This window comes from Dreissena polymorpha, chromosome 5 (genome assembly GCF_020536995.1).
Source record: "Dreissena polymorpha isolate Duluth1 chromosome 5, UMN_Dpol_1.0, whole genome shotgun sequence".
Classification (NCBI taxonomy): Eukaryota; Metazoa; Mollusca; class Bivalvia; order Myida; family Dreissenidae; genus Dreissena; species Dreissena polymorpha.
In genome coordinates this window covers 17,626,055-17,639,725 of record NC_068359.1, presented here as the reverse complement: position 1 = coordinate 17,639,725, position 13,671 = coordinate 17,626,055, and the positions used below count along the sequence as shown (strand labels likewise).

Below are 13,671 nucleotides of genomic sequence, written 5' to 3'. Positions count from 1 at the left end.
ATAGATATACGAGTCGTATTAGTGACGTGTAGCCTTTTGCGATTATTTAGGCTTTTGAGCACGGTTTGAGAGGTAATCTGATATCTTTCGTTGTATTCCTTCGTTCCGCGGAAAATTTGTGTTTACCTTTTTTATACCCTAGAGTCCACATTTATTATCTGAGTTTAATGAAACTTTGTCAGAAGATTTGTGTCAATGATATCTTGGACGAGTTCGAATATGGTTCCGGTTTATTAAAAAACATGGCCGCCAGGGGCGAGGCATTTTTCCATATATGGCAAATGATAGTAAAAACTTGTTAAAACTCTAAAAGTCATATTTATTGTCCAATCTCTATTACACTGGGTCAGAAAATTTGTTTTAATGATATCTTGAATCCTTTAGAGGTCCGTTGAAAAACAAGGCCGCCAGGGGTCGGGAATTTATCGGGGACTTTATCCTAATATGGCTATTGTCAAACCTTGTTAGCTCTGAAAGTTACATTAAGTATATTATTTTATAAAGAAGAACTTGACTTTATTCACGCTCGTTTTTACCATCTGCTATAAATTTATGGAATTCCTTACACATTGATATCCGCAACATTGCCACCATTTCAAAATTTAATTATTCGCTGAAACAATTAATATTTAATTTATGCCACGACAATCTCTTGTACTTTTATACCGAAGATAGAAACTCATCAATTGTACATGGCCGTTTAAGAAATAATTGCAGCAACTTAAACTCAGACCTATCTAATAATCATTTAGCAAACACTCCTTTATGTTCATGCGGAAATAAGGTTGAAAATGTTGAGCATTACTTTTTTGTTGTCCTACTTACCGTTTGCAACGATTAGCTCTTTTTACAGCGAAACGATCATTTCATCCCCTTAACTGTGAACTGCTCTTTTTTGGTAAGCCCTGATTAAATAATAAAAACAACACATTCATTTTTAAAGAAGTTCAAAGATATATTAATGCGACACAACGCTTTATAACTTGGCTAACAAAATTCTTATGCTGGACAGGACTTATTACTTTCGTTATTTTTATCATTTTAACTATTATTTACCATCATTATTATTTTCATTATTATTGTTATCATTATAATTATTATTTTCATTATTATTATTATTATTATTTTATTATTATTATTATTAACTTTTATTTTATTATTGTTTTATTAGTATTTATATAATAATAATAATTATTATAATAGTAGTGATAATAATAATAATAATAATAATAATAATAATAATAATAATAATAACAATAATAATAATAATAACTACTATGATTGTTACTATCATTATAATAATATATACTAGAATAATCATTTACCATTTCAAAATGTACTAATTTGAAACCAATTAACTTTTTCCAACGTCATGTTAAGTATTCTGGATTTAGATAAATTATCCGAATGTTTAAGAAACTAAAAGCAAGCGATCACGCCCTAGATTGTGTTGGCTCGTGCGAAGGGCGTTTTACCTTAGTACCAACAGGGTAACAGGCTGTCCACCTACCAGGGTAATATATAGAGAATATATGGTTGGTGACTTTTGATATCATGTGATATAAGACTCGTCCGATATGGCGTGCGAAAAGGCTCGGCAAGCCTCGCCTTTTCCTACGCCATATCAGACTCGTCATGTCAGCGTCTCCAACGTAAATGCGCTGTCGTGGCATAATAAAATGGATAATCAGTGGCAATCAAGTACCGTCTCCTCTAATCGATTACGCGTGAAACTAGTCAGCCGCGAATGTTAGGAACGTAAACAAGTTTCTTATGTATTTGGGTTATATACGTTTATTTTACCTCGGGCGGTAGATACAGGATGTCATTTAACCCATTTATACCTAGCGTCTAGAAAAAAGGCCTTGGCAAACAGCGTAGACCCAGATGAGACGCCGCATGATGCACCAGCAGCACCAGCAGGAGCAGCAGCACCAGCACCACCAGCAGGATTCGATTTACAGCATGCACCTTTCACCATTCAACTTTTCTGCAGCCGTGCTCAATGAACGTGTCTGAACGAAGGCTTATGCATATCAACTGTATTAGTTAGCCGGTTAATTAGATTATTCTGCAGCTATTCTCATGAAATGTGTTTAAATGGAGGCTAATGCGTATTTGTATCTTTATGAGTAAACTGGTTTACGTGAATATCCTGCTGTCATGATCTAGATATGTGTCTCAACGGACATTCACGATTGACCTCGGGGGTAAAACATCCTTTTCAACGAGTATATTTGCAAATGATTGTCTATATTGATATATTAGAATATTGGTTTAAACATAGTTATTCAACAATGTGTTTTACAATGTTTAAGACTATGCAGATTAATAAAATCGAGTTCATTATTGTTTTCACTATACAAAGTAAAAAGTGAAATTCAGAACAATGAAAAATACATGAAATTCGTTGTCAATGACACAAGTGTTTTCTACATTTAGGCAATGTGTACAATATCTAAGATCATGTTCTATACCAAGATGTCGTCCGGTTTCAATAATAAAACTTGTGGTTGGAACATCTTAACTTTGCAAGTTATTTTATATAGTAGATGGTATTTTAAGCGATTGACCTCGGGGGTTAAGCATCATGTACAACGATTATATTTGCAAATGATTGTCTATATTGATTTATTAGAATATTGGTTTAAACATATTTATTCAACAATATGTTTTACAATGTATTAGAATATTGCAGATCTCATTCGCACTCATCGAACCATGACATCGCAAACTTTGAATAATTAAATCATTTGAGATTTTTTGCTAATAAAACGTGTTCGTTTTGTAAATAAATACCCTTATCAATGTTTGACATTTAAATTGTTGGATTAAAATAGAACACGAGTCCCATGCATGAATTCGGTTGTATAAATATTATTTCTAAATTGAATTGAATATTGTAATGAATTAGTGACTAACCTAACCACATCCTTAACGACTTTACGACTGCATGTATGTAGAGACCTGAAGGTAATGGCAAATGAAATCAGAGTGGTTAAACTATTTTTAAACCGCTAACACAGGACAAACTGGTTTGGAAAAGACTCTTTCGCGTGAAAGTGTTTCTAAACTGTGCACCATTGGCTGAAATCAACATCTCAACGTCCACTGTGCACCATTGGCTGAAATCAACGTCCAATAAAATCACACAAATAATTTTTGGACACCCTAAATGTGAATGGTGCATGGTGGTACCTGTATGTTCGATGTTTTTATTACACCGGATTTAACTTGTTTTTCTCCTAACGCAGTAAGCGCTAAACGAGCAAATGATAAACACATCCTGTTACGAAACCTATATATTTGCACGTATTCATAATAAGAAATCAAGTTGATACATGTGCCGTAAAAGTTATTACTAGGTGAGTTAAATTTTACAGTTAAAGTAAATATTCGTTGGATAAATTTATGTCTAAAAATTATTGTTAATAAATATTTATTGTATTTTAAACGAAAATGCTAACACATTTACACTGCTGATGTGTTCTGTTCTTTTTCACAGAATTCGGGATTTGTTATCATCATAACCGGAACAATGTCGTCTGTCAGGATATTGGTTGTCCTAATGGTTGTGTGCGTCCTCGCAGGGAGTTTAGTGCAGCAGGCAGAAGGTATGCCATTTCAATGACATGTATCTTTATGTTGAGTTTTCTTCTTTATATCGATGTTATTATTACAACTTGTTATTTTGGACAAATAAAAATTAATTTGATCTATTGCAGTCGAAATATTTTACGGAAAGAGGCAATTTAACGATATAACTATAGACCGAATTCGATTTTTTTCTCTGTTCCTTCATTTATTTACCAATTAAAATATGTCGCAATATTACGAATATATGCGCAACTGTGACTTTTCACACTCTATCGAAATGATATTCATACTTAACGCAAGCCGAAATAAAATACAAATTATTATGTAGGTTTTATTTATTCACAGTTATAAATGCAACAAAAACATGCAAATTATGTTTCGCATTAGCTGAGTAGTATTTTTCTATAAATATTATTGCATAATTATCAAGAACAAATACTTAGACATCAGCATACGGTAGGATCTTAAATTGACCAACTGTCTTTGGTCCGAGAGCCGTTATAAGGCATGGGCCGACTGTACAAGTCTGGTCCATCTTGGACGTATGTTATCGTTTATCATACATATTATCCTATTTTTTTCGTCCGCTAAAATTAACTTCTAAACCAGCTTTCGCAACTTGTATTTTCATTCCAATAATAAGCAATTTATGAAGGATCTCTAGTTAGGTGATTTCTTTGACAAAACACAACCAATTGGAGATGGACTCTCGGGATTTTCGGGAAAACGATCTGATTGAAGTAGTCGATCTAACAGTTCAATATAACACTAATAAATCAGACAAAATTAAAAACACATTTATGATTGTATATTATCGGTACATCTTGAAAACTTCATTAAGAATAAAATAAACCGCTCTGAACAGTAATTTGATGTCGTTTATCGTTTTTAGTTGTTCGCTTGCGAAGAACTAAGTTTAATGGTATGCGTTGCAAGTCAGCCTGCTCTTAACTACGCTAAGAACAATAACCACCGCATCTACCTGTTTATACTTCACCACTGATACACTGCAGACAGTGAGTGTGTGTATGCAATCAATAGTGTTTAACAGCTTGTGCGACGACATTGGCTAGTTTGTCATTGAAATCTGTACATATTGGCTGCTTTTAGGGAAAACGGGGCTTAATGCATGTCAAATAAGTGGTGTCCCAGATTAGCCTGTGCACACTGATAAGCCTGTGCAATGCACACAAGCTAATCAAGGACGACACTTTCTGATTTTATTGTGTTTTTCATTTAAAGAGAGTCTCTGGTACTGGGATGACAATTAATTCATATGCATTAAGCCCTGTTTATTCCAAAATGAAGCTTTAAATATCTTTTCTATTAATGATTTGAAATAAGATAAAAGTGATAATAACTTCTAAGTAACTTGCTGACAAGGCAAATAAACAAAATCACTTTTAAATCAAATAAACAACCAATGAGTTCTAAATTTTTACCTTGTGGCATTTTTTGGTAAACATTTAAAAGGGACCTTTTCACAGTTTGTCATTAAATGCTTAATTATATTGATAAATGTAAACATTGGATCTTAAAAGTTCCATTAAAAATAAACAAGAATAAAACAAGATATTGCCAAGCAATATTGTCCCAAACCGGTGAAACTCCACCATTGTCAGATTTAAAAAAATGTTGCCATAGCAACCAGAATTCTTGACGTAGGAACAAAATGAAATGACGTGCAAAGCTCCATATTGCCATCTATCCATGTTTCAAGTTTCATGAAAAAATATGAAGAACTTTTAAAGTTATCGCAGGATCCAGAAAAGTGTGACAGACAGACAGACAGACAGACAGACAGACTGACAGACTGATCAGATCTTATATCATAACTTATAGGTTTAGTGGTTGCCTGTTAGCCTGGGGCAAGTAGATTTAAGCCCAGGAAACTCAGTTTCAAAAGTTGGTTACAGCTTGGCTAAAAAACAGGACAACTATCATTTTCAAAACTTGAACAACTCAATCCAATAAAACATAGAATACAAATAGGCGACTGCGGATCAATTAGGCCTAGGAAATGATTTAATTCCGGCTCACAACAAGACATGATGCATTAAAAGTCTGTCAAGTCGGAAAATTGTTGCTCAATAATTTAAAGAAAATAAACAGTCATTTCTGTAAAAGAAGAACACACATTAAATTCAGAAAAGTATTATTTAAAAGGATAAAATACTTTAGATACAGTCTTGTCCAAGATGCTAACCGTCATACGATGTTATTTGTCACACACGTCTCCATCCAGCAAAAATGAATGTAAAAGTTGAAAACAAAAGTCGAATGTGTGGGCATCGTAGTTGTTGTATTCGCAAATGATTTTTTAACGTTCGAAAATTGAATAAATTCTGCTTGAAGAAGTACGACAGAATTCGTAGAAAATAGAAATGTTTCGTCCTTATATTAAACTAAAAAATAAAGATGGGCAATATCGGAATGTGTCGCGACTGTTTCGCTATGCTGTCTGGACGCATATTAGGAATGTTATATAGTCAACATTTGTGGCTAAGCAAATCCGACACATATGTGCAACAAATTTCATTGAGTTTAATACAAATGTATGGTCCCGACGCTATCAGGAGATTCGCCTCCATCGGTTGAAATTCGGGTCCAAGTAGGAAAATAGCAATCAATGGGTCAAAGCACTGTATGCATGTATGTATTTATTTTGACCTTGCGGTCAAGGATAACCCATAGAGGTGCAAGCACTTTTTTCCAATGGGGTTCTTTGGTTTTGTTGAAGAGTCAGCAATCAGAAGAGACAGTATTGGGATACAAGGAATCCGGGTGCGATACCCTAGATCTTTGCGAATAGATACCTTGGTTCTTTTACGTGCTCAGTGTATAGCACCGATACACGCGAGAATTACCTGGGTTTCATACCAGTACATCTCTAGTTGGGTGGGAAACACTTGCAGCATTTCTGAAATTTCCAGTGCCCCGGCCGGGATTTGAACCGGGGACCTCTGTAATGGTAGACCAGAGTGTTAACACTCGACCACCGCACCACCGCTGGCCGATTGATGTGATAAAAATAAATATATTTTGCAATTTAAAATATATATTCATTTCCATTGCATTTCCACTACAAAAATGGCATCGTCATTTATGTTTACTTAACACCTTTTTCTTACCAGTTCATTTTGTGCTGTTATTATTTTATTTCATTTTTATTTTTTTCTCGGAAATTCGGAAATGAGAATGTCTTAGAATGTTGACATATTCTTTGTAAATGTATGTGTTTAGACGATGTACTATGTACAAGTCTTGAATAAAGTAATCATCAGAAATATGTTTATAGTATCATTTATGATGTTATCACTTGCATGTACCAATATGAATTTCAAACACCATATCTCAGAGGGACTGCCGCGATCTGTATATATTTTTATTCAGGCACTTTCGACGATAAGAACAATCAGGAATGTAAAACCGAAGCGTCAGAGTTTGTCATGAGAAACTGCAACCTGTAAATTTGTTTTTGGACAAAAGCATCTCATATGTGTTGTATGTTTCTGTTTTATTTTAGCGAGCGACGGGTGCGCCTGTGCGTTAAACTGTAAGTGGAACGAATGCCTGGTCGAACGATGTGGCAGGTGGGGTTGGCGTAGAAAGTGTTGTCCTAATAACAGCCCGGAATGCCACGTGAGATTTTTATTTATTGGCTGCAAATTGATTTAATTGAAATTATGCAGTATTATTAAAATACAAATTTAATATTTATATTTAGATTTTAAACAATTTAGCTCTCTGGCATGGGATTTTGTGCAATATGGTATTTAAGTACTTGCATAAATTCCGTGGTCTCCGTTTTCAGTAATGATGTCTCGCGAGATCACACCGTATATTCTATGTATATTGTCATTTATTTTTTATTGAACCACAAATATTGATTTAAGTTTTTGATCCGGCGAAAAACTGGTAATTGTCATTATTTATGTTTTTGAATTTTAGAAATCTCTTATAGTACTTTGAGAAAAACGCATTGGTTTGTTAAAGTGTTTTTTATCCTTTGAAATAATACTTTTCTGAAGTTAATTTGTGTTCTTCTTTTTCAGAAATGAATCTTTGATTCCGAGGCGGATACAACATACGAACACAATCGCTGACTATATTTATCTTATAAAGACAAGACAATTTATTTCGAAACTAAAGGCCACCGGCCGAAAATACAATATACAAAAAAGTAACATTATACATGCATGAGTTGTGAAAAGTTTTATACGTATGCTGTTTGTATCAAAAAATTAATGAATAATGTAATTTTATTCAATTTACGCCTATGTTTCGTTTTTATTAGATTTATAAAATCGAGTTCATTATTGTTTCCACTATACAAAGGAAAAAGGTGAAATTCAGAACAATGAAAAAATACATGTAAATGGTTTTCAATGACACAAGTGTTTACTACATTTAGACAATGTATACAATAAGTAAGATCATGTTCTATACCAAGATATTGTCTGGTTTCAATAACAAAACTTGTGGTTGGCACATCTTAACTTTGCAAGTTATTTTATATAGTAGGTGGTATTTTAAGCGACGTATTTTTCTGGTTTAAGCAATGATTTATACATTTTATATGTTTCACATCTAGACGAGTTGACTAAATTCCCTGACCATGTAAACGTGTTACAACAAATAGGGCGATCTTCAAAAAGTTGTAAAAATACATCGACATTAAAAACATCCTGGCGTTTCAACATATTATAACAGTTTTTGGAGTATCTATATAATGGCATGTGAATAAGTTTACACCAGTATTTAACAAGTAAAGTCAAGTCAATTATATATGCAAATACATGTGTACGTAGCCAAAACGAAAACATAAATGTACATGTAATGACGGTGTAGAAAAAAAGACATAAATACTATTATTAATGAGATGAAACGTATGGTATATCATGGTTATGAATTGATAACTTACACGGGGGTGGGGGGGGGGGAAACAAAAACAACTTTGACGTCTGATGTTTTCACATATATGTAGCCTACCGTCAGCGATTATGGGAAAATATTAGCTTGTATTAATCGTTTCAAATCAATTATAGCTTAAAGTCGTTATACACACGAGCTTTGAATTCATCAAAGGTGATGTTGTAATTTATGTTCCCCTCCTTACAATCGCCTATTCGAAACAAAATCATAGACGATTTCAGGGGAAATAATTACTAAAATGAGCATACATGTACATACGCATACTATGCACAAGTGAGAAACACTGAAAGACATGTACGTACAAACGTTTTTAGCTATAAACATTTTTTCTTGAAAATACAAAAAATGTGTATACACATATATGTAACATTTCCATCTCGTTGCTATTAAAGAATCTAATTTAACACACTTGAAATTATAGTCTACACATAATTGTTATCTACCAACCTTCCCTAGGGACATACAATTGTAGGCTTACCTATGTGGAACAAGAAAATATTTGCAAAATTGAGCCTGAATTTATTGTATATTTTCAGAAAAGGTATGGCAGCAAATTTCCGCCCGCATGTTAAGATTGGCTTAAGCACTGACTCAAAACTTTTAAAATACTCTTGAATCTCAGTTTTTCCAAAATAGCCTTGGTAAGGTGTAACTATTTTAAAAAGGGATCGTCCATGAATCCCAATTTTAAATGGTATTTTACAGGTTTTGTTTCCTTAAAAACCTTTTTTTGTAATAATTTATATGTAACTCCTAAAACAAAACACGAAATCGACATGCTAATTTATTGAAGATACATATCATGTTACACCAGCATAACAAAATTCCTTACATTTCAACTAAAAAGTGAATCGCGTCTATTTCGAATCATTTCTCAATTACAGACCACAACTTAAACTGTTATGCCAGCGTAACAAAATTCCAGACATTTCAATTCATAACCAAACCGCTCGCATTTTGAACATGACTTATTTACAGACCAAACCTTAAAATGTTATGCCAGTGTGACAAAATTAAAAACATTTCAACACAAATGCAAATCGCTCGCATTTCGAATCATTACAGACCCATGCTCAAATGATACGCCGGCATAACAAAATAAAAAATATTTAAACAGAAAAAGCATTGCTTTCACGTTTCAAATCCGTCCTCATTTACAGACACAAACTCAAAATGTTATGCCAGCATAACTAAATTCCAAACATTTCAACTCATCAGCGATGAGCACGAATTTTGAATAGTTTCTTATTTACATTCCCCAACTCAAATATTACGCCGGCATAACAAAATATATAATATTTCAACAGAAAGTGCACAGCTCTCAAGTTTGCAATCATTCCTTTTTTACAGACCCAAACTCAAGAAGATATGCAGGCGTAACACTTCAACTAATAAGAAAATCCCTTGCATTTCAAATAATTTCTTATTTACAGACTCAAACTCAAATGTTACGCCTGCATAATATTTCCACAGAAAGTGAATTGCTATAAAATTTCCAGTCATTCCTTATAAAAAGACCCAAACTAAAAATGTTATGCCAGCGTTACAAAATTCCAAAGATTTCGACTCATAAGCGAATCCTTTGTATTTCCAATAGTTTCATACTTACAGACCCAAACTCAAATGCTATGCAAGCGTAACAATATTCATAATATTTCAGCGGAAAGTGAATGGCTCACACATTTCAAATCATTCCCTATTTACAGACACACTCTCAAAATGTTATGCCGGCGTAAAAAAAATACGTTATATAATTTGCGTTATTGGGTAACCGGTAATAAACAATGGTTTCTTCCAACAGCATTTGAAATGATATCGCATGAAGAAAGCAATACGTTTATTGTTGATATTTTTACGTATCATTTTAGGTTAGTGATTGCAAAGATGTGAAGTTGTATTTATTTCAAAGGAGAGAAAGACGATTTCAATACAATAATATTTCACATTGATTTATTGTTTTTATTTCAATATAATATAGACAAACAAACATAGCATACACATCTCTAAATTTTCGGGCGCCTGTATTTTTTAAAACTTTTATATTACTTTTTATTAATTTACTTTGTAATATTAGACGAGAATGTGTTCAATTTGTTCGCCCCATACACGCTAAGCCTCGCCAATAAAGCTCGAAACTCGCCTTATACGAGAAAAAGGTCGGCCAATACGAGATTCAGCCAATCAGAAACCAGGAAAAACTCGGCCTTACATGAGAATCTATTTCAACAATTGTGAACGCCATTTTAAAGTTGTATTCTTTGTTTTGGTGCAAAAGTTTAAATCTTTAAAAATATAATATTGCAGTTTACTTAAAGCACTCAGCCCCTTATATTTTCAGCTCCCTTTTTCGACAATAACAATTGTGCAGTGTAACCACAACAGTAAGGTTCAATATTTGAGGATATGTATCAGTAATATCGCCTTCATATTACAATATTAATGACATAATAATTATTCTTTTGCAATTAAATGCATGGAACATATGTTTGCTCTTGCAACAATATTCAATTTTTGTTTTATATTAACAAGATATCTCTTAATAGGTATTTTGGTGTACATAACATTTTCAAAGCATTTTGCAAGGGAATGTAAACTGGAAAAAGTTGAATAGAACAGAAATTTTGCTATTTTTCAAAACTTCATACTTCATTTAATAGCAAAAACCTGTTATTCGAAAGTGAAATTTAAGCTTTTTTTGCTGAAATTAGAATAATATGAGTCGCGTTCTGAGAAAACTGGGCATAATGCATGTGCGTAAAGTGTCGTCCCAGATTAGCCTGTGCAGTCCGCACAGGCTAAACAGAGACGATACTTCCCGCTTTTATGGTACTTTTTAGTTTAAAGGAAGTCCCTCCTTATCGAAAAATCAAGTTAAGGTGGAACGTGTCGTCCCTGATTAGCCTGTGCTGACTGCACAGGCTAATCTGGGATGACACTTTACGCACATGCATTATGCCCAGTTTTCTCAGAACACGACTCATGTTATAAAGTTAATTAATAAAATTGTCATTTATTAGTTGAATTTATATTGGCTTTGTTATTGAGCTGAAGACAGCCGTATTGGCCCGAGGCCGCAGGCCAATACGGCTGTCTTCAGCTCAATAACAAAGCCATTATGAATCCAACTAATTAATAACATTATAATATATGCTCATGGCATACAAGATTCAGGACGTTACACGGAAAATAAATGCGCGTGGGTGTGACAGCGAAATGTTTGTGCGATCTTCTTTAGTCTTGTAAAGGCTGCGAGAAGCTACATAAAAATCGAATCACTTATGTTTGAAATAAAGGAAGTTTGACAAGACTAAATGTATCACATAATTTTAACGGTTGATTGAAAACACGTTTTTGCAGCTCTCCCGCGATCATTTTCAAGTTCTGCCAAATACGAAGTTTTAGAAAAGTGGCAAAACATACTTTCAATGTGCGTAAACAAGTGGCAAAAAATGAGTTTTCATTAAATGTTCGCTAAAAAGGGGCATAAGTGACTCAATCGGACACAAGGGCCCGTGTGGGTGCATCTAAAACATGAATACTCAGTAACATATTTCGATCTAGTCAGTCAACCCATAGCTCCTCCTATGTGTGGACTCTACCACGCAGAAATGAATGTATTATCCAATCAGAACACACTATTTTAACCACCATAAAAAGTGGACCTATGTTGCCCACTAGCTGCAATTGAAAGTGTCATATTCATAAATGCAGGTGTTGTTTAGCTGCTAATCGGAAACATTCCACAAATAAATGCCATGACATTTGACCAAAAAAAACGGGACACTTAGAAAAATCAATCATGCTACCTTTACCGTTGTAAGTAATGAGTATACTACTAACAAAAACTAATATTTTCTGGCCGATATTGCAAAAATGTGTTTAAGAAATCGGATCCATGAATACAAATGTTTTCATTTTCCAGAAGTAAACACTGATGACTCAATAAAGTTAAATATTGACATGCCTCTATTAGACATCGAATCGGGACAGGGGCCCCGATTTCACATTAAGCATCGAACACTGTTTTTATTCAATCAATCGTCAATTAACTCTAAATTTATATTGATGCAATATGTACAAAATATTTAATGAAAATTAGTCATAAACTAAAGTAAATGTATGTGAAACATTAATGTTTATTGGTTAGCACTCAATTTGTTTGATATACAAAATCTGTGTTTTGACAGGTTCTTTAGCCTCAGGTGCAATAATACACAGAAACCGCGTAATAGTATCTTGGGACTTGATAAGGCCATGAAATACAAAAGGAGTTGGCTTTAAATTCACTATGATGAATCTACCTGTATCGATAGCAATAAGCGACCCCTGTCATATCACTTATACTACTACTACTACTACTACTACTATTACTACTACTACTACTACTACTACTACTACTACTACTACTACTACTACTACTACTACTACTACTACTACTACTACTACTACTACTACTACTACTACTACTACTACTACTACTACTTCTACTATTTCTACTACTACTACTACTACTACTACTACTACTACTACTACTACTACTACTACTACTACTACTACTACTACTACTACTACTACTACTACTGCTACTTCTACTACTACTACTACTACTACTTCTACTAGTACTACTACTACTACTACTACTACTACTACTACTACTACTACTACTACTACTACTACTACTACTACTGCTACTACTACTACTACTACTACTACTACTACTACTACTACTACTACTACTACTTCTACTACTACTACTGCTACTGCTACTACTACAACTACAACTACAACTACTACTACCACTACCGCTACTACTACATGTACGTGTTTTACAATTTCGGCTGTTTCTATGTAACTTTCGGTGATATTATCCAGTTTAGCAAGAGTTCAAGCTTTACCATTTACGCAGAAATCCACCACATGTTGGAATTCAGCTTGATCACGTACAATGACCATGACACAAATTCGTCAGGTTGCTTTCGAACACTCATGGTTGATCTCCAAGCTATGGCTATAATAAATAAAAAAATTAATCTTATTTAAACAACGTCAGTTTTGGTGTTATAGTTCGGTTGGGCACATTCGAATCATTCAATGTTTATGTGTATGCGTTCAACGCTGAGGAGGAATGAAAACGATAAA

General features: G+C 33.7%; 1 long non-coding RNA gene across 1 annotated transcript in view; it reads left to right on the top strand.

The window, feature by feature from the left end:
- The first annotated feature begins 3,270 nt into the window (after nucleotides 1–3,270).
- Nucleotides 3,271–13,671, top strand: part of LOC127882265 (uncharacterized) — an 80,157-nt gene continuing 69,756 nt past the window's right edge. Inside the window, exon 1 of the long non-coding RNA XR_008050465.1 lies at nucleotides 3,271–3,365. This is a non-coding gene — a long non-coding RNA (uncharacterized LOC127882265). The remainder of the gene's footprint in view (nucleotides 3,366–13,671) is intronic.